The following is a 22,298-nucleotide window of genomic DNA, read 5'->3' on the forward strand; positions in this document are numbered from 1 at the left end:
ATCACCCACAGGGGTCTTCAGCTCCTGGCCGGGAGACATTTGTTCAGTGTCTTATCCACAGGCACTCCTACCTACTGCAGTCACTTTTATGCTGTACATTCACCAGCATCTGTACAAATATGTAGAAAGCAATTGTATACCAACAATGGGTGGAGTAGGGGAGGCCAATACTTCAATTTGTTTCCATTCCACTGCTGTTCTTTTCTTCTCCACCCCAAAAAAATCCCCCAATTGTATTAGATTGGTTCTTAGTTTGCAAGTTTTAGGAGAGCTCAGTATAGGATCATTGTTCAGTTGTTTTCCATATTATCTGTTTGTTCCTTTTTATTCGGTTTTCCAACAAACAACACCTCCTTATTTATTTACATTTCAGTTTGCTTCCTCTTCTTTCTCCGTGTGGTTGTGCAAACCACTCCCCCTACAAATGCACCATGTGTGTGTTTGTGCTTGTTGCTTTTTGTTTATTTCTGTTCCTCGTCACTTCTCTGTTTTAGTTTGCTTGTTCCAAGTTTCATCCTCCTCCCCAGGAGCCAGCTCCTAGGAATCAAGGTCCCTTCGCCCCTCCCCCCCCCCCCAAAAAAATTGAGGGAGCCCCCCCCCCCCAAAGCTGAAAGGCATTGCTATTCAAATCGTGTGATTGTTGATGCAGGGTGGGGCTTACATGGGCCTCCTTATATTTTATTCAAGTTGGGATCCCTGTCCTCCTCTCTTTCATTTTGCTGTAGCTGTGATTTCATTATGTTGAATTCTTGATGTCCAGTATTATTAACATTTTAAATTAAAGCATTTTTCTTTTTTTATAAGATATTTATTAAAGTTTTAGAAATACCAAAAGAGAAATCAAGAAAACATCCTTTTAAACAAGAAAAAATAAAATACAAAAAGGAAAAAAGAAAAATCAGTAAGCAAAAAAAAAAAAAAGAATCAAAAAGGAAAAAGGAAAAAATACAACAAATCTTCCCATTGCTTTCCTTTCATTAGCTTATTTCCCTGACCTCCTCACACCTCCCTTTCTTGTATTCTAAGTCAATTATCCATTTCAGCAAATCCTTTCCCTCTTTTCAAATTTTGTCCTGAGAATTTAAATTGATACTAATATAAGTTTACTTTCCCTCCTTTCACCAATTAACAGTCTATTTTTCTTAAATCTTTGTTACATTTCTGCTAGAGTCACATAAATTCATTCCAACATCATTCTAACATTCATTGATCTTACAATACTTTTGTAAATAGTCTTTAAATTTCTTCCAATCTTCCTCCACCGTAAATTAAAGCATCCCCCCCCCAGGTCTGTTACTTTTCCTCACTATGATGAGCCTTTTAGTCCCTTCAGTAAGCTGCCAACTGAGTTGCTAATTGCTAGCCATTTCTTACTCTCAAGAGCACCACTCTTATGTCACCAGTTTTCAGACTTATTACCCACAAAACTCTTGTGTAGAAGAACCGTGGTGTCTATCGTTCTCAAAATGTGTAGGCCTCATCATGTGAGAAAGAAAAATCTTTTTAAACATACAATTTCTGGATATGGATAAGTCTTTGGTTATGAACAATAACTCAAATGTCAGGTTTTCTTAAGTGTTTTATGTGAGTATAATTCAGCAGTGCTTGATGTCGCCCTCTCAAACAATAAATCCATTCAGATTTGTTTTAAATTTTTTTGCTTTCCTTAAAGTTAATTTGCTCATTTATGATAACTCTACCATTAGTTGTGCAGTGATTAATGTAACTGATTGACAAGGATGCTTATTTGCCTAGACACAATGATAGGACAGAGATCTGTCAAGACAATAACTTTTTCTCCAGTAATTGATCAAGATATTCACTAATCATATGAGAATTGGCATTAAGGAGAAAATTAGTAGATACCTTTGACTATTAGAAAAGACTGATAGAGCCGATTTTGGGGAAAGCAAGACAGTTAATGTTCTGGTTAGGAATGAACTATAATAGGGATCCATAGAGCCTGCCATGCAGAGAATTCTTCTTCAAAGCAGGAACTAATTTTCTTTGGCGACAAGAGAGAGAGATAGAGAGAATAGTTTCCTGCTTCAGTGGCCTTGGCCCTGTGTGATTGAACTGAACACTACAATTTTGTCTGGATCAAAGCACCGGGAAGACATGGAAGGCAGTAGTTGGAAACTACAAAAATGAGAGGATCTGTGAACAAGGGCTTTGTAGTAGCCCAAGGCCAACATTTTCACACTACAGCTTGACACTGAAAATGAGGAATCGGCAACGGGCCGCCTTCAGACAGCATCCATTCCCCAGGAGCTGCCAGCTGGCCTCAGAGACGATGCTCCTACTGCTCCCTCAGCTGTACATTAATTGATGGAAGTTGGATGGAGGAGAGTCGTGTGTGTGTGCATAACATTTGGGCCAGATTCATGGAAATTTGGTTAATTTTGCACATGAGGAGACATAAGTGGGTAAATCTGGCATTTACCTTGTCCAGAGATGGGCTCCTGGAAGTGGCAACTGGGGGGAAATTGATCAATGAATCATCAATGGATAACTTCTTAGCAACAACAACAAATGCTTGAGGAGTAGCTTTCTGAAACTCTCTGACTTGCAAACCCTAATATCAAAATATGCCTTCCTAGTAAGTAAGCAATAAATTTACAGTGCACTCTGAATATTTGAATATTTGCTCTGAATATTTGAATATTTGCTCTGAATATTTGAATATTTGCAGAATGCTCTGCTCTTCCCAGAAGAAGAAGAAGAAGAAGAAGAAGAAGAAGAAGAAGAAGGGAAGACCAGAGCATTCTGCAAATATTCAGAGCAGAGCATTTTGCAAATATTCAAAGACACCGGATTGCTGCAATATAACAAAATCAAAGTGCACCATGAATTTTTTGCTTGGTTACTTTTTGCTTTTTACTTTTTTTTACTTATTTTTGGCACTTATGAACCACTTAACCATGTCCTCTGGTTAGTTCACTAATTAAACGCCATCAACTAAAGCAGCCAATATAAAAACAGCTCTGAAACATAAATTAGCAAAACCCAGATTAAAATCACACAAAGCAGCAAAAACTTGATGTAAAACAGCACTAACAAAGGGAAATCGTTCTAAGACCAAAAAACATAAAAAGCCTGGAAGAACAAGAAAGTCTTCACCTAAAGATCCTAACACACACACCCAGTTAACCCGTCTGAGGCCTGAGGGCAGCATACCAGAACTGGGGTGCCATCACTTCACCCGAGTAACTACCTTCCTCCTCACTTCATTGGATATGCATAGCTGTCAACTTTCAGATTTGAAAATAAGGGATCAGCAGCCTCGAAAATAAGGGACCAGCAGCCTCACCTGTCCCGGGGACAGTCTACGAGATATCTAACAATCCGGGATAGCAGCGGGAAGCAGCGAGAAACAGCGCTGGAATAAGGGAATTTCACGCAAAAAAAGGGAAGGTTGACAGCTGTGATTGGATGCAGAAACCTGGAGAAGGCCCAGTGCAGAGTAAAGAGTAGAATCCTTAAAATTTCATAGATCAGAGAGTATAAACTTCAGTTGCCTGCATTTTAAATATGATTTAGGCCCAGTGTCAGTACCCCATACTCAGGCAGCTGCTTGATCTCACACAAAACAGCAATGTCCACTAGAGCTGTTGTTTGCCTTGCCAAGATTAGTCTGCTATAGCTTCATTTGGCTGCTGCTGCCCAGATGTGCTTACCTGTTGGCAGTAGTTTTTGATCCATTGCTTGCCTCTGATCTGTGCGGGCCAGCTGCTGTCTTACATGTTTCAAAATGCAAGGCATTTCTTTTGAGAAATAGAAAATGGTGGCCGCCAAGCAGTTTACATCTAAGAGTACAGTGGTACCTCAGGTTACATACGCTTCAGGTTACATACGCTCAGTGGCGTAGCGTGGGGGGTGCAGGGGGGCCGGTCGCAACATCTGGGGGTTAGGGTTAGGGGGCGCAAATCCACAGGTTAGGGGGCGCAAATCCATGGGTTAGGGAGCGCAAATTACTTGCCTTGCCCCGGGTGCTTGCAACTCACGCTACACCACTGCATATGCTTCAGGTTACAGACACCGCTAACCCAGAAATAGTGCTTCAGGTTAAGAACTTTGCTTCAGGAGGAGAACAGAAATCATGCTCCGGCGGTGCAGCAGCAGCAGGAGGCCCCATTAGCTAAAGCGGTGCTTCAAGTTAAGAACAGTTTCAGGTTAAGTACAGACCTCCGGAACGAATAAAGTACTTAACCCGAGGTACCACTGTACTGCATACCAAGTTCTGCATCTAAAGCATGTTGGGAAGGCGACAGTGAGTGGCAGCCTGGAGGCCCAGGCAGCAAGAGGCAGTGTGTGTGGGAGGGGGGCATTGATGGCAATATGCCTTGGGCCCACTCAAGTCTGGCATTGGCTCTGATATAACTGTTTTCAACAGCCTCCGTCTTGCATTCAGAACCAATTCTGGTGCAAAACATCAAAGGTAAACCTTGAGACTTGGCATCCCTGCTCTCGCTTACTACCAGCTAATTTATTAGCTTTGCCAAACCCTTTAAGCTAGAGGCATGAATAAAAGCTTTATCCTTTTAATCTTGAGTTTGGGCACGGGATTCCTCTTTTTAGACAGGGCTGGGGGTAAAAATACTGCAAATTCCTAGGCATAAAAAATCATTTCCAAGTGCTTGGGTGACCAAGCACCTGGGCGCTTGCCAGCCTTGCTTTTAGTATATTAATGAAACAGGGACTTTGGCTTATGGTGGTATAGCTATTTTTCTCCTTATATGTTTTTTTTTTAAAAAAATACATCTCATGCCAGAATGCTCATCTACTTTCATTATCAAAGCCATTCTGATAAGAATTCAGTTGGTCAGGTTGTGAAGAATATGACTGAAGGAAGTAAGCCTGGTTTTATGAATGAACAGAAAGCAATATCTAAATAGTCTGGTGTTGGGGAAATCTGCATTATCCTGTTGCTGCAGCAGTTTGCTGACCATTGGTGTTATGTACTGAAGTTCTCACCCTGGGCCAGCAGGGGGATACTGTAGATAGTTATGCAAATAAGGGATCGAAAGTGACGTTCAGTGATTGGATAGTTTTAGAAAATTGTTACAGTTACGTTGTACTGGAGCTCTATACAAACAGGCTGACTGAACCCTTCAGTTCTGTTCTGGCCTGTGAATAAACAAGAGCTGTTTGAAGAATCGCTGTGTCGTCTGATATGTTCACCCACAACTTAACAATTGGCTTTTTGATCTTGCTCTACATCCCAGTGGTCTGCTTCAGATGTAGTAACAAATCATGGTTTGCTGTTACCTGCACAAGCCTCAGGTTTGCATGTTCTCTCTCCCCTTCACACACAAGGTCAATTTGAAAATTGAATTCCTGATTGGAAACTAATGACCACTTGTTGAAATTTGACAAATGGTGGTTTGTTCAAACCACTAATCATGAAATCAGTGTTTCATTTTTTCCTTGCACTGATGGCCAGAACTGCAACTTCGATTTAGAGATAAACCAAGTAAAGCTCTGCTTAATTAATTGGTGGTGGTGTGAATGAAGGCCACACAAGTATTTGTTTGCTATTTTGGTTCTGGTGTGTTAATGTACAGTGGTACTTCAGGTTACATACGCTTCAGGTTACAGACTCCTCTAACCCAGAAATATTACCCCGGGTTAAGAACTTTGCTTCAGGCTGAGAACAGAAATCGTTCTCTGGCGGTGCGGCGGCAGCAGGAGGCCCCATTAGCTAAAGTGGTGCTTCAGGTTAAGAACAGTTTAAGTACGGACCTCCGGAATGAATTAAGTACTTAACCTGAGGTACCACTGTATTAGGAGGACATAGGTGTCTGTTTCTTTTGAATAATGCTTTTATTTTTTCAAACTGTAAGCTATTTCAGCCATTCTCAAGTATTTCAACAAGGTCCAGCATTGATGCTTCCGGGCAAATGAATTTCAATATAATTTATAAATTATGGAAATATATTATAATGTAAGAAATTGAATGATTAAAAGGCAGGTGGCATAGAAACATAAAGACTTGAAATGGTTGCCACCCCAAAAGTCTACCATTTATTGCAGCAAAACATACCGGTGTATTTCTCCATAATAATTGCAAGTAGTGGCTGGGGGCCAGGAAAAATCATTAGCAAGTTAACTGTGCAAGTCTGCAGAATTAGAAATGGATTAAAACACCTAATAAAACAAAGGTGAACAATATGAGGTAAAACCCATGAAATTTACCCAAGGCGGAAATGCCAGAAAAATGTGGACATAATTCAAATACTGGGAAATGTAGAGAAAGGAGATGTGCGGTAAGCTATGTCAGGTGTGGTTAACAAGCCCCCATGGCTCAGAAGCTGCCTGCAATGAGGTTTTGGGTTACTCATGATGACCACACAATTGTGTGTTGTTGTTTTTACTTTACTTATAACATTGACAGACTCCCTATTTTCCCCCATTTCCCCCCACAGTTAATTACCTTCCTTGGGGCTCCCCAAGCTCCCTTGGGTAATCGACACTCATTTAATTCAATCTGGACTTCCAAAGAAACCTTCAAATTGTCTAATTGATTCTTTCCAATTACTGCTTGCAGGTAGCTCTTAATAGTTCCATTCATTAGCAGATTATTCACTTCATTTCTATTAACTGCTGGCTGCATTGTTGCTCCTGCTGCGATGCTTTCAGCAGCCAGAGACTAACTATCATTCCCAAGTCAGGCTGAAGGTATCAAAGTGAGAGAAACAAGGCAACCAGAAGTTAATACGAGTGGTTAAGAGCAATGATAGGGTTGCCATATGTCCAGAACTTCCCGGATATATCTGGAATACTGTAGTTGGAAGCAGTGTCTTGGTGGAAATCGGGGCAGGGAGGAGTCTGGGAAAATCTGGATGTATGGCAAGGCATGTCAGCAGTGTCATTTTTGGTGATTTTCCTTTTTTAAAAAGCTAAGCAACTTTGCCCAAAAGTAGCTCAAGGAATTTGGGGTGGGAGTAGAGGATGTTGAAGGACTAACTCTGAAAACAATCAGTTTATATTCATTTGAAAAGTAAAAGCAAATAGAAATAGAATGAATTTGGGGGAGGATTAAGGAAGGAAGTTGTTTGGCTTTGAACTGGGGGAAAGAGCTGTTTGATAGTGGAACGGCCTCCTTCCAGAGGTTGTGGACTCTCCTTCCTTGGAGGTTTTTAAGCAGAGGTTGGATGGCCATCTGTTAGGAATGCTTTAGCTGAGATTCTTGCTTTTCATATGGTTGAACTGGATTACTTCCAAATCTACAATTCTAAGATTCTTTGCCTACTTTACCATGTGGCCCTTGAAGAGTTGGCCGTGGGTCCATGCCCCAGTGCAGAAAAGGTTAGCCTTTCCTGCTATAACTAGACATTTTCTCCAGTGAAGGCTACACTTATCTTCCCTTTGTGTTTTTCTTGCTTGAATAGCTGTTGGTGCCTCTTGGCCCCTTGGCCTATGCACAGGGCCAGTGTTATGTACTGAAGTTCTCACCCTGGGCCAGCAGGGGGATAGTGTAGATAGTTATGCAAATGAAGGATCGAAAGTGACGTTCAGTGATTGGATAGTTTTAGAAAGTTGCTACAGTTACGTTGTTCTGGAGCTCTATATAAGCAGGCTGACTGAGCTCCTCAGTTCTGTTCTGTTCTGGCCTTTGAATAAACTAGAGCTGTTTGAAGAATTGCTGTGTCGTCTGATATGTTCGCCCACAACCTAACAGCCAGAGTGTCCTTTCTCTTTGCTTCTGCATTCCCTGAGAAATTAGCAGTTTGCACCTGATTGTTCTCTCAGGGAGTGGGGAAGCTGCTCCATCTCTGCCTGGTGGATAGGGCCAGCCTGCCTGATATTATCTTGGGTGGCAGAAGATATCACCTTCCAGTAGCCATATGTCCCCTGGCTGATGCCAGAAACCCAAGTAGACAATACTGCGCTAAATGACCCAATAGTCTGATATGGTATCTGGCAGCTTCCTACATTCCTATGGAGTGTGTTTTTCAACTTGGAGAACACACATTTACATTACTACCTTGCGTGTTTCTTCTTGCTTTGTCTAGTCAAATATTTATGCTAAATCTGGAAACTCAAGATGCTACTAAAAGTATGTTACTGTGATTATTAATAATGATAATAAAGTTTCAATGCAACCCAAGATACACAACATAGTACTTCTGGGAATTTGTTGTTGATACGAGATTCTGTAAAACCAATACCTGTAAAACCAATACCAATGCTTTAGCTTGCTGTTTGGCTCTCGTATCCAGCACACTATGTGCAACCCTAAATTATGCTTCCCAGGGCAACAGTGTTTAATAGATTTATATTGTCATGTTAATTTCTGTATCTGGAAAAGGGAAAAACACAGTTAAATGCGCATTTAAATGTTTATTTACCCAAAAAGCACAGTTCTTTCACATACGAGGGGGGAAAACATTCAGGAAAAACCTGCAGTGGTGAATATTGCTAAAAAGAGCTTTGGATGTGTGCTGTTGAGAAGTTGACCTCAAGTTGACACTGGCTCTTGCATATAGCTCTATTATGCTGTGTATAAAAAGCAGGACAACAACCAGATGGAGGCTTAGGAGTCACAATTTGCTTCAGGAAACAGACTGTTCAATGGCAGAGAATTTCCCCTCTTTCCTCTTAACCACATGGCATGGTCAAAGGAAGGGAGTATCGATTGCAAAAGTGTCCTTGATGACCTGATTGAAGGCATCAGTGTTTATGTGTTCATAGGCCTAGAGAAGACAATCCAGTCAGAAAGTGATGGGATCTCTGTGTGTGGCAGCACAAAGTGTGTGAGAAAGAGGGATTGTCCACATTGGGTAGTGGATTTTGACTGGCTAGCTGCAAATCCCTCCAGGATGGTCACTTGATGACTTTGGGCTGATTGCTATCTCTTAACCTCACCTACCTCAAAGACAGAATCACAAGGCTTGATTTCCCTTATGAATCCTCTTGCAGTGCCTTCCCAGATCAGAAAGGAGGAGAACAGGGATAAGGTGTCTATTGCTGCTGTACCCTTCTAGCCTCAGCAGAGATTGCTGAGATCTGGCAACAGAACTACGGTAATTGGCAAGGCCCCTTTAGGTGATTCAGGCTGAGGCTGAGGCATTGACCCACCATCTATCACTTCCCAAAATTACCCTCTAGGAGAACTAGTCACTGACCATGAGCCTTGGACTTTCTTTGTCAGTTGTATTACTCTCTGGGGCTGAGAATGTTTACAACTGGGAGGTATAACTAGTGGTCCAGTGAAATTGTAATGGTCAAAAGCGGCCCCATTTTCCATGCTAAGAAACCCTGCACGTATATCAGTGTCCAGCCGGCAACTTCCTCAGTCTATTCATTGCAGAATAAATAAGACCACCCCACTCAGGCCATTCAAATTAAGGAGACGGGGCAGCAAATTAAGAACAGCTCTTTATTTATTTATTATGCCCCACAGTGGGACATTAAAAGCACATGCTTCCTTCAGTGGCCTTATGGTCTGTTTAAGTGAGGGCTTCCTGATGCTATGAAGTTGTGTGTCCAGCATAATAATGACAGCCCGGGCCTTCTTCTCTAGTTAGTCAAGTTTCACAGCCCTGCTGTGTCCTTAACACAGCTTGCCATGACAGCTGTTGTATTAATATAGTAATAATGTCACCAAGGTGGACATTGGTTCAGGCCGATTTCACAAAGCCAGAACAGAACTGGGCAATTTGGGAGTTCACACAGGGGAACAGTATCTTGAAGACAGTCTTTCTGTTTAAAAAATGGCTGCATGCTTAAAACAAGTTCACTCTGTGCTGTGGGTTGTGTAGATAGGACAAAATGTGATGACTCCATCCAGAAAAGCACAGTTAAACCCCACTATATTCATAAAAGGGCAATTATGGACATCCATACCCTGAGTCTGGAGGCTGCCAGTCTCACATTTTAAGCCAAGCTGGACAGGTGTTTAGCTTTTTCCTTCCAAAAGCTCTCCATTTGGACAGATTCATATTTGTTCCTATGGTGAGACTATGTTTGAAACCTAGATTAGAACCCTTTCCCCTGACACCTCACTTTCAGTGGGGAGGGATTTGTATTTTTGTGTGGAAGAACATTCAGTATGTGTTACAGTCCAGACAGGGGTTTTACCACTTGGCTGAGGACATATTGGGACACAGATTTGGGAGGAAGCCATTTGATGACAAGCTCAAACTTCTCAAAGGAGAAGTTCATTATCAGACATACAGGTGAAACTCGGAAAATTAGAATATCATGCAAAAGTTCATTTATTTCAGTAATTCAACTTAAAAGGTGAAACTAATATATGAGATAGACTCATGACATGCAAAGCGAGATATGTCAAGCCTTTATTTGTTACAATTGTGATGATCATGGCGTACAGCTGATGAAAACACCAAATTAACAATCTCAGAAAATTAGAATATTAAATGAAATCAGCAAAACAAGGATTGCAAATAGACCGATATTGGACCTCTGAGAAGTAGAAGCATGCATATGTACTCAGTGCTTGGTTTGGGCCCCTTTCTCGTCAATCACTGCCTCAATGCGGCGTGGCATGGATGCTATCAGCCTGTGGCACTGCTGAGGTGTTATGGAAGACAAGGATGCTTCAATAGCAGCCTTCAGCTCTTCTGCATTGCTTGGTCTCATGTTTCTCATCTGTCTCTGGGCAATGCCCCATAGAGTCTCTAGTTTTCTTGAAAGACAGCATGTATGCTTTCTTGAAAGAGTCTCCAGAACTGCTTTTCCTTCCTTTTTCATTTTGAAGAGAAGTGTAACTTCTGTTTAGAGAGCAATCGGCAAAAAGCCCCCATTTTAAGCTCTTTTCTGAATTCCTAGCACTTCTGACAGGCCATCAAGTGAGATGCAATGCCACTTTCTTGGGTGGCCTTGAAGACCCACTTTTGGTACTATGAACTTAAAATCCCTTTGAGGGTTTTGACACATGGCCTACTGTCCTTAAATAGATACAGCCCATCTTGGGTGCTTTCTATCACTTCCATCAGCTGCAGATCCACTTAAGAACTCCCTGTTCCCACTGTTTCAGTGCAGATAGACAGTCTGTGCCGTCTATCTATTTATCTGCAAACTGAGCACAAAAGAGCCGGCAAGCACTTGGGCCATTCCAGTTGTTAAAGTACAATGTTACCTCAGGTTAAAAATGTAATTCATTCTGGAGGTCCATTCTTAACCTGAAACTGTTCTTAACCTGAGGTACCACTTTAGCTAATGGGGCCTCCTGCTGCTGCTGCGGCGTGATTTCTGTTCTCATCCTGAAGCAAAATTCTTAACCCAAGATACTATTTCTAGGTTAGCGGAGTCTGTAACCTGAAGCATCTGTAACCTGAAGTGTCTGTAACCCGAGGTACCACTGTACCATCATCTTGTCTGACTTGCACAAAGCTTTCACCTTAACTGGTCTGCAGTGGTTACCCTGTTTCAATATTTCTGAGCATTTGTTCTGATTTGTTTACGGGGCAGTTATGTAACAATAAACCTTCATTCAGATTTCTCTGTGAGGTCTTCCTGTTTATTACGTGTTCATCCCACACTTTTCAGTGCATTTCCCTGTCAATTTCCTAACAGCAAACAGTCCTTTCTTTTTGAAAAAGTAAATTTGTTCTGCTAGGGAAACAGAACACTTCAGCCCATTTCCAATGTGCAAACCTAAAGTTTTGGTATATTGTTGGATCCCTTCTGAAAAATACTGACATTATAGACGCACCCCCATTTTGCTTGCTTTTGTAATGTGGTGCCATTGGTGATTTGTGCAAAGAAATCATTTTCCATCTTTTTCTATTTCCTTTTACATATGGGAAACTGAGATCGAGGGACTGAGAATTACCCATGGCTGCCACTAGGGGAATCTATGGCACAGCAACCTGAAAATCCAATCCCACATGCTTAAAAAAATGATCTTTAGTGAGCAAATTCTCCTTTCTACATTCTGGGCACAAAGAAACATTGAGGAGAAAATAGTCTTCGCCAAACTCTTATAGCTTGGTCTAGTTCTTTGAACTATAATTAACCCAGAGCTGTTGCTGAAATTGAATGTGCCTTGTTTCCCTCCTTCAGCCAGTGTGTAATAATATTGTTAGGAGTGAGGAAGTGTGTACAACTTTATGGTGTCAGGAATTAGACACAGGGAAGCATTACTACAAAGTTACAAAGGAGGATTCAATACGAATCTGCTTTGGGAGGGGGCACTCCCACCTTGAATTAACAAAATTTGTTTAACAACATTTATATATTGTTTGATTGTAGTAAACATCTAGAGGGTTGATTGTAGTTCTGTCTTTGTATAAAATAATGTTTCTTTTCTGGATTAGAAAAATTTTGGACAGTTTACCTTTGTGTGTAAACTCTTCCTTTACTCTCTGTAACAAAGATTCCTAACTGTAACTAACTTCCTTACTGATAATTAAATGGTAGGAGAGTGGAATAGGGATTGCTGAACTGCCCTTGTATGCCAGACAGAAACTGATAAACAGCCACTGACAGGTTGGATCCTATTGGAATTCATCATATCAAATGGCAACAGTAAAAATGTTGAAACAGCGAGAGGAAAAGGCTAAATATTTTAGTAGTGTTTGATCTGCAGAAGGGGTTTTAAATTTATATATATTTATTGCAAACCTCATATATGTTTTCTGGCAAAACTGGAATTCATAGTAGAAATGATTTTTGTCCAGAGGCAGTTTGAGAGCTTGCTGTGTTTCGTTTGAGGATCTTATTACAAGAGCCAGGGAGACAAGTATTTATTTAGAAGAGCAGGAACAAAAAGGTGAGAAGGAAACTTAAGGAAAACTGAATGGTGAGAGGCAGAGGAGAGCTGCAGCAAAGTAGGGGGGCATTCCCCCCCCTCAAAAAAAGAACTGTAGTCAAATATCATTTAAAAAAAAAAACCCAGCAACAACCATTCAATATGAATGTTTGCACTTTGCATATTAATGCTGAGCAAAACCATGGCTAAGCATAAATGTGCTGGCTTCTGTGTAGAAGATGGCACACTTTTTGCTTCTCCTTGATCCTTTTAGCTCAGCATGGCATGGCAGCTAAGACAACAGCTATAATCTATTCCTCCTTAATTCCAATATATAGCCAAGGTTTGCTTTTGGTTACAGATCATGTTTAAGGAGACAGCTCAACCACGGTCCCAGGTCCAGACAACATGCCAAGCCAAATCTTAGCTCAGCTGCTACACTGAACTGAGCTAAAAAGGACCTGCACAGTTCTGGAAAGCCATAGTATGGCTTACTGCAACATGTGAGCCAGGTCGCTGTTTCCATTTTCAGGAAAACTTGCTGAGTAAATTAATCAACATCATCACTTCAAAAGAAGATAAAAATGGCTAAAACAAATTAAAGCAGCAGAGCAATAAAAAACAGACTAAATACCAGCAGAGGTTAAAACCACATTTTAAAGGATTAATAGGCCTGGGTAGATAAAATGTTTTTCGTTAGGCACTGAAATGAAATTAGAGTAGGGATTAGGCAAGACTCCTTGTGTTTCCCAGATGGGGTGTGATAACTGAAAAAAAGCACTTTCTCTGGTCACCAGGCACTTCATCAAATCTCTGAAAGTGTCAGAGCCCTGAGGTGGGCTTCAGAGGATGATTTTAACATGCAGGCAGGTTAGTGTGGGATAAGGTGGTCTTCAGTCCTAAACCATGAATGTCTTTAAAGCTTAAAGCCATCGCTTTGAATTGTGCTCAGAAATAGTCCAACATGAAGTGTAGTGGTAAGATTCCTTCCACATGGCTGGTCTAGGTTAGCCACCTAGCAACAGCGGTAGTTTGGAGTACTTAGGTTTCCGATAAATCTTCAAAGATCGCTCTGTGAACAATACATTGCTGTAGTCTAATCTGGATGTTAGTGGAGTCCTGTAGCAGAGTTCTTCCTGCCGTGTACCATTTCAGGCTGCAAGGAAGAGGGGGTTGTATTTTTTTAAATGTCCCCTCTATGTGATTTAAACGTCCCCCTGGTGTGCTAGCTAGTTCTCTGCATGGAACAGGGATTAATTTTGAGGAAGAACATTGGGAATGCAGCTCTCTGCCTACTGTCTAATTTGGTCTGGGTCAGAATGAAATGTCTACAACATGTTTTTGCTAAATATGTAGACCAGCTCTTCTCAGGTTGTTGTGGTTCCATACTAGACACCAACTTTAATGCTTGTGTGGCATGGTTATAAATCACACATATGCACTGCTTTGAGTGCTCAAGAAAGCATCCCCAAAGCTGCTTTCTGGATTCCTTCCTGGTGTTCTGAAAATTGTTACCGGAGAAGCCCATTTAAATGAAATCTCTGCACTGAAGATGGGGATAAAGGTTTTCAGCAGGAGCGGATGCCAAGGGAGAGGCAAATTCTGGCGTTTTTGCTGCAGCTTCTCTTCTTGCTGCTCCTGCTGGGCAAAGGGAACAATTGCTTCTACATCTGGAGCTTCCAGATAGGTCTGGCCAGCTGGCGTGGAAATGCCTCTTCATGGGCTGAATGACCCTGTCCCCAAGAGACTGAATGTGCAGGCTGCATCTGCTGACCTGGCGAACAAGGGGCATACTGTGACTCTCTTCCCAAGCTTGCAACACGCTTGGCGTAGGGAACTGGGAAGACTCTGACAGCCCTGCTGTGCCAAGAGGATTAGCGCAAAGCCCCTTCCTTTAAAGTCAGATAAACTGAGTGCCTTTGCAAAGTGGGGGAACAGAGATATTATTAGGCCATGTCTCAAACCTCCACTGTCCAAATAATATATAAGCATTTGGGAGAGGGCTGCAGCTCAGCGCTAAAGCATCTTCTATGCATACAGAAGGCTGCAAGTCCAATCCCCAACATCTCCAGACAGGAACGAGAATGGCCCCTGTCTGAAATCCTAGAGAGTTGAGGCCAGTCAGTATTGATGATGCTGAACTAGTTGTACCAGTGCTCTGACTCAGTCTAAGGCAGTTTCCTAGCTGCCTAGATTCATTCCTCCCTCTTTATTTAGTTAAATGTATTTTTGTGTGCACCATCACATCTGCCAATCAAAATGGAGGATGGATGAAATTTCTCTTGTTGTTGCAGGAAATAAATTGCAGGAATGGGAATGTATTGCCAAATATCCTCCCAACATTCAGCGACACAATTTAGATCCCTACTCTGGCGCCCTAATAGCTTTTATGGCCTACTCGTGGCTCTGCTAAGTATGCCTTGTGAGTAATCGCCACAGTTGGGTCTGTTAAGGCAGGAGGGGGGGGGGAATATTGATGGGCAGAGCTAGTTAAACCCACCACACCTCCCCATTGGCCCACTAGGCCATTTTGGCCTGGCTACACCCACCTGCCAATCACCTGACATCAGACATGACATCAGGCATAGGCAGGCAACAATAAGTTTGTGCTTGACAGAATGGAGAGTTGAGAGGGACAGGGAGGAACTGAGTCAGATCAATTTCAGTTTAGTCGCGACTCCAGAGAGGAATCTGTGCATGGATATAAATGGGCACAGGGCAATGGGTCCACCAAATATGATGTCCAAACTTACTTGGTTTTTTTGTGGGGGGTGGGCATTGTTAGTCAAAATATGATCACAACGGATTTATTGGCCAAATGAATAAACCTTTGGTTTAATTTGCTTTTGACATCCCCTGTTTGTTACACAGACTTTCTCTTGAAGATTGAAACTGGTGTGCAAGTTCAAAATATTTCAATGCATACTCAGCCCCCATATTTGTTTTATGGAGAGGAGAAGAGATGCAAAACATGCTCTGATTTAATACCTAAAGCAAGGCCTCTCAAGCATTGTACTTTACATATTGGCTGCTTTATATTTATAGCACATCCCCCTTATGTGTTAGTAAGAAATCACAACTCGGAAAAACAAGTTTTTATCTAATGCGAACAATCCCTCTATCTTTGTCTGGCTGAAACTTAGAACCCAAATGACCTGCTGCCCAAGTGGAGTGCAGGTTTGACTTTCGGTAATTGCAAGAAGTTTTACAAAGGAGAAGTCAAGACACTTGCCTTCATTTCCTTGCTGACTGAACCTGGCGCACATAATGGGGAATGCAACTCAAACTAGAACTTTGATTATTCCATCATAAAATGTATCCATATGCACACACCTCTTTAGATTCCTTGTCTCTAGCCTTAGGCTTGGTTTGGCTATTGCTTTTTTTTCTGGTTGTTACAACATTAATGCCTAGTTGGTTAATTATATTTGATATTGTCACAGTATAACCTCAGAAATCATTAGGAAATGAAATGAATCTTGGGTTCTTAGGTATTAGTAATGGCTTCTTTAATTTTGGCTAACAAGTGGGTTGACGAACAGAGGATTTTAGGTATTCATGACTGGTCCTTAGTTCCATACAGCGATACTTCATTTTATTCATTGCTGCCTGCATTAGTATTCAAAGGAGAAAAGCAACTTGGGTGGAAACTGCCTAAATATTTATGCACTACTGCTAGGGTCAGCGTTACAAGGCCAGCAAATGATTTTATTTTTAAAAAATTACATCATGAAACAAACCAGCTTATCAATTGTGCTTTGAAAAAATTATAGTGCTGTGCAGACAGAGACAGTGGTGGAGAGAGGAAGTTACTTTTTATGTATTTAGGGCAGTTTTTTGTTTTTTTTTTAAATCCACATCTCCACATAATCATGGCTGCAATTGTTGTTTGTTCTAAGTAGAATGTTGAATATGAATACACATTGTGATGGACAAAGATGTTTCCAAGTTAGATATCTAATGGCGACAACAGTACTTCTACAATAAAGCTTTTGTCATTCAAGATATCAAAGCACTCTCCAAACTTTGATCACATCCCATTGCTAAGAAGTAAGTCTATATTTGGAGCTTCTGTGATGTGTATAGCATATCTTTCTGCTGAAAAATGCAGTCTAGGATGAAAGTGTAAACAGACTTTACAAGCTGCAGTGGATTAAACTATTTAAAGACAATCATTAAAAGGCATAATATGTTGGAAAATGGATGCTAAGAGTGACATCCAACTAAGACTAAGTGGAATAAAGAATTTAAGTTGCCTTTGAGTATGATTAATATTGGAAATCCACAGGAGCAAATAAAATATTTGAAAACCCCCCCCAAGTTGATGGGCATTGCCATTTAAATGGTGTGTGTGTCCTCTGTTCTGAGGTAAATAACAGCCAAGATGGTGATAGATTTCACCATTTCTCATTTTCAGACATTTCCCGACATCAAAATGTCTCGAATGATTAGCACTTCATATTATAGCTTTCTAGGTGATGTGGAAGAATATTTTACTGGTACACTTTGGGACAAACAACACATTACGTTGTTTTGTGTTGGCTTATACTGGCCAATGTTACTTTGAAGAAAAATCAGCTGTGGGGGCCCAATATGGAATGTGTTTCCAAACCAGATTAGAGAGCCAGCATGGTGTAGTGGTTAAGAACGGTGGACTCGTAATCTGGTGAACCGGGTTCGTGTCCTCGCTCCTCCACATGCAGCTGCTGGGTGACCTTGGGCTAGTCACACTTCTCTGAAGTCTCTCGGCATCACTCACCTCACAGAATGTTTGTTGTAGGGGAGGAAGAGAAAGGAGATTGTTAGCCGCTTTGAGACTCCTTAGGGTAGTGACAAAGCGGGATATCAAATCCAAATTCTTCTAGGGCCCAGTGTCACTTTTTTTCTGAAAAAACCCTATTTGGCTGTAGGCCCCTGGAGGTGCAAATGTAACACAAAAGTGGTCAGTTCAAGTACTTTTTAAGTGTGAATGATGTAAGATATAATTTAACCTAAGGCTATCAGACATCCCTGTTTCCCGGGGACAGTCCCTGGATTTACAAATCAGTCCCCATACAAAATTCATTGAAGTTGAAAAGTGTCCCCGGATTCATTGAAAATAATCTGGTTACCTTAATTTAACCCCACATCACCTCCAGTTTGAGGGAGAGACATATACACATTCTCTTTTCAGAGTTTCTGGGTGTTTTTCCTCTAAGTGATTGCAATTTCTTGATTGCTAAATTTCAGCTTTGTAGGAGGCACATAAAGTACCTAGGCATTTTGATATCCCAAATGAATGAGTCAGTGAGTCCTAAGTGCCTTTGTGTACATGCAGCAGCACCTAAGCACCCATTCCAGCATCAAGTTATTAAATAATAGTAATAAAATATGATTCAATTCCTATGGCTCATTGATAGAGATCCCATCTAATGTATTTTGTATGATTAGTGTGGAGACTCCCAAGATCTCCACACACCTTCAGGGAACTACGGTTGTGTAGCTTTCACAGAGAAGCTGAACTTGTATATTACAAAGAGCCTTTCTTCTGCTTTTGATTTAAACTGTGTAGGGCTATTCCTGGATGACAAAGAAATAGTGTGCAGCTACCAGTTGCCTAGCTGAGATGCTCCTTCAGTAACCCTGCGAAAAATTAGAGAAGGTTCCCAATGAGTTCAGAATTTTCGATTAAGACATGCGCCACCAGGGGCAGTTAATATTAAATGCTCATGATTTTTTTATTAAAGTGTGAACTTTAGTGCAATTCCTTCAACTTTGGGACTTTTCGCTATCACATAATAATAAATTCATCTGTTATTCCCACGCTAAACAGCGGATCAAATCCAAGACTTTATTGGAATCATGATTTATTCACATCAGTAGGTTTATTTGTCAGGGGACGTAAATTTCTCAAACCCATTTCCCTCTCCCCTCCATATGTCTTTGTTTAAGCAAGTCACCTACTCTGTCCCACTGAATACCAGTTGCCAAGGAGCATGAGCAGAATGATGCTCCCACACTCACGTCCTGGTCGTTGGCTTCTCACACGTGTCTGGTCAGCCACTGTGGGGGCAAAATGCTGGACTAAGTGCTATTTTTCTAGAAAAAGAGGTGCCATAACTCACCATGAACTCACCTCATTGTCTTAGAATGGCAATGGCGCCCACCTGAGATTTGCCAGAACTGAGTTCTGGTGAGTTCCTGCTGAACCAAAGCTCTGCTCTTACCCATCCTTCAGCCATTTGCACATGCCGTTCTGTGGTGTGTATGAATTTTTTCAGATAAAAGAATAAATTGAGGTAATTTTAACACTACTCCCATTTTAATAGCTTCCTCGAGGCTCAGGAGACATCAAAATGTGATGTTCAAAGACTTGCGATGCTTCAGGGTTCTGAGCACCCGGGATAGTAGTGAGCCTAAATGAGCTTGATAAAAATTTATACTTATAAAAATAAACTAAAAGCAAAGGATAAACACTTCAAGCTGTTTCAGATTTACTTTAATAAGTCAAATGCAGTTTGCTTGCTGAAAGCCTATCCTGAAACAAGTCTTGACTTGCATTATTACCTCCCTTCTATAAAATAATTTTTACAAAATTGAATTTTAGAAAACCATTAGAAGTTCAGACAGGAGATTTTTATATGTGCTTTAGAATAAGAACAGAAACTATAGCAAAATTATTCATGTATAATGGCATATATTAAGCATGTGTGAAGCCTGGGAGCACAGTTTATTTTCAGTTCCATTTTTCTGGTCCTGAAGAATAGACCTCAGTGGAAAATATATCTGACTATTGATCCTTGAGTTAGTTCCGCGGCCATCCTTTAATATGTTCAACTACTTGCTTCATAGAATAGATGCTTCTTCTTCTTCTTCATTGTCTTCTTCTTCTTCAAGTGGACATTTTGCTTGCAATCACATTGCATTGTGGGCTTTGTAGTCTTGTGGGTCTGCTTTCAGGAAATCGTGACATAAATACTCAAATCTCCTCAGCTGAGTTTACTATATTCAAATGATTTGGTTCAATGTGAAACTCAAAAGCCTGTTGCCTAGCAATGGGCCCACATATTCTGCTACAGCTTCAACAAAGCAGCTAAAGAGCAGGATTCTTCCATGGGTCCATAGGAAAAGAAATGGAAAGTTAGATCTACCTGCTGAGGGATTTGAGCAGGTACCAAAGTGACCGCTCTCCCTCATCATGCCATGTCCTCCCTCCATCTGCATATAACTCTCTTACCTATGCTTTGGCAACCACACTTTATGGTTACTTCTATGTTCATTTGTAGACCACCTACTATCCACACATCTCAAGGTGCTACACAAAAAAGAAAATCCAAATAAATAACTCATAAACATAGATACCAGATAAACACATTATCAGATAATTTAGATTAAGAAAATCCAAATCCTTTTAACTCTTTTTCTGGAGCTTCTTGCAATTTGGGGAGGGTGTGGGGCCCATAGGGGAGGAGGAGAATGAGTGTTGTGCAAGCATAAATCCTTGTTCTAACAGGTCACTTGATACAACCCTCTAGCTATATAAGGAAGACTGCAGAAAATTACTAGGAACATGAGACAAACTCCCAGTAGTGTAATACAAACAGTACCCATAAATTATGTGAAGCAGGAGTGCCAACTTGGCACCGTGACTGTGGGTGCCTAGGGCCCTGGGTACCATTCAATGTGCATGGCCCTGGCACTGAAATTTGTGGGTGTCCGGCCCCTTAATGGGGAATTTTGTGGGTCCTCAGGCACCCGGGACCCCAGGGACCTGGCACCTATGGTGTGAAGGTACTTAGATAGCTAAGAATTGCACCTTCTCTATATGTGGCATGGGTGGATGGTAGGTTCATGATGGAGTGGGGGTGGGAAATCACACCAGCACATAATTGATAACATGCAATTTGCTGGCACAAAATGCAGTGATGCAGGCTGGCTTAGATGGCTTTAAAAGGGATTAGAGGGATTCACGGAGGATAGAGCTATCAATGGCAATTAGCCAAGACAGCTGAAGGGAATCTTCATGCTTGGACTGGAGGCAGCATCCCTTTGAGTACCAGTCGCTATGGACAAAGGCCAGGGCAACCTTCGTTCTTTGCTCACACATTTGCTAGAAGCATCTGTTGGGCTTTTTATGGTAAGAGAATGGTGAACCAGATAGATAGACCTTTGGTCTGATTCACCTGGGGTTGTCTTATGCTGTGAGTTGGGAACTTCTGCCTTACAAATAACATATCTCCTTCTGATATTTTAACATTTCTTTCCTTATCCTGTTTGTTGGACGTAGCTCACCCTTCTAAGGTATGCAGGAGAAGCGTTTTCTCCTGCAATTACATTTCCATGATGGCACATTGAAAGAGATGAGGCTAGAGGCATGGGCTACTGGGGAAGCACTCTGCATTCTCTGTTTAATTAAAACATGGCAGATTATGCCAAAGGAAGCTAAAACTGTAAAACCGAGCATCCCGTGCCAAGTATTGGGATTTTATGAGGACTTGGCAAGGCATCTGGGTAGATTTTTAGTCATAAATATGTGTGCAGCCTGCGTTTCTGCCCATTGAGTTTGGCTTTTATTTTGAGTTTCGGCTCTGCTGGACTGTTTTTTATTCTCATCTAATGAAGTGGGGGGGGGGGGGAGAGGACCCCTGAATGATGTGAAAGTCGTCTGAGGAACAAAGTATTAAAAACAAACAAACAAGGTTCCATATCAGGAAGTGGCTATGGGGCTTGGGTCATGAATGCTGAACAGTAGGTCACTGCAGAATAATTAAGCCCATCAAATCCTCACCATCCAAAGACTGTTCATTGACCTGTGAGAAAACAGCTAGGAGTTTCGGTCTGCTGCTTGATTTGCATGTGTGCGGTACAAACCTGCTATACCTGGAAAGCAATTTGCTGTTTGCTGTGATGGCGCAAACCCCACCCCCCACCCCACTCCCTCAGACAAGGTGCATAAGACCCAATACCCACAAAATTGCTCTGGCATATGAGGCAGAAAATCCTCCCTTCTTCCCTGGCAGTAAAAAGACAAACAAACAAATTAATTAAACGACTAAGCATTTGCTGCCCTTTCACAACACCCCAAATTTAGATGCCAGAGGTGGCCACTTCACTCTGCCTAATGATAAGGCTGGCCCAGGATGTCAATTGACAAGCCCTTATCAGCTGTTTCAGTATGAGCAGCACTTAGTTGATTAGTTCTAAGCAATCGTCGGTGCCAATTCCAGCAGAACTGAATGCTAATCAAAGTTTAATTTAGTGTTGTATAATGCAAAGTGGGATGTCAAGTTGCCTTTGGTGTCTCCCCCAAAGTGATTGTTGTATTGTGATTCAATTTACCCATGTTCACTAAATCACTGGTATCCATCTCTGTATTGCTTAAGGTAAAGGTAAAGGGACCCCTGACCATTAGGTCCAGTTGCGAACGACTCTGGGGTTGCAGTGCTCATCTCGCTTTATTGGCCGAGGGAGCCGGCGTACAGTTTCTGGGTCATGTGGCCAGCATGACTAAGCCACTTCTGGCAAACCAGAGCAGTGCATGGAAACACCATTTACCTTCCCGCTGGAGTGGTACCTATTTATCTTCTTGCACTTTGATGTA

At 41.5% G+C, this 22,298-nt stretch overlaps 1 protein-coding gene and 1 long non-coding RNA gene across 7 annotated transcripts in view; one reads left to right on the top strand and one right to left on the bottom strand.

Annotated features, from left to right (window-relative positions):
* Nucleotides 1-22,298, top strand: part of GRID1 (glutamate ionotropic receptor delta type subunit 1) — a 703,469-nt gene that overhangs the window by 226,399 nt on the left and 454,772 nt on the right. The gene's annotated exons all lie outside the window — the stretch shown is intronic.
* On the bottom strand, nt 19,182-22,130 carry LOC310845315. Its single transcript, XR_014564632.1, has 2 exons — nt 19,935-22,130; nt 19,182-19,790 (listed from the first exon to the last, which is right to left on the bottom strand). It is a non-coding gene; the product is annotated as an uncharacterized lncRNA (long non-coding RNA).

This window comes from Podarcis gaigeae (genome assembly GCF_964106915.1).
Source record: "Podarcis gaigeae genome assembly, chromosome: 5".
NCBI classification, from domain to species: domain Eukaryota; kingdom Metazoa; phylum Chordata; class Lepidosauria; order Squamata; family Lacertidae; genus Podarcis; species Podarcis gaigeae.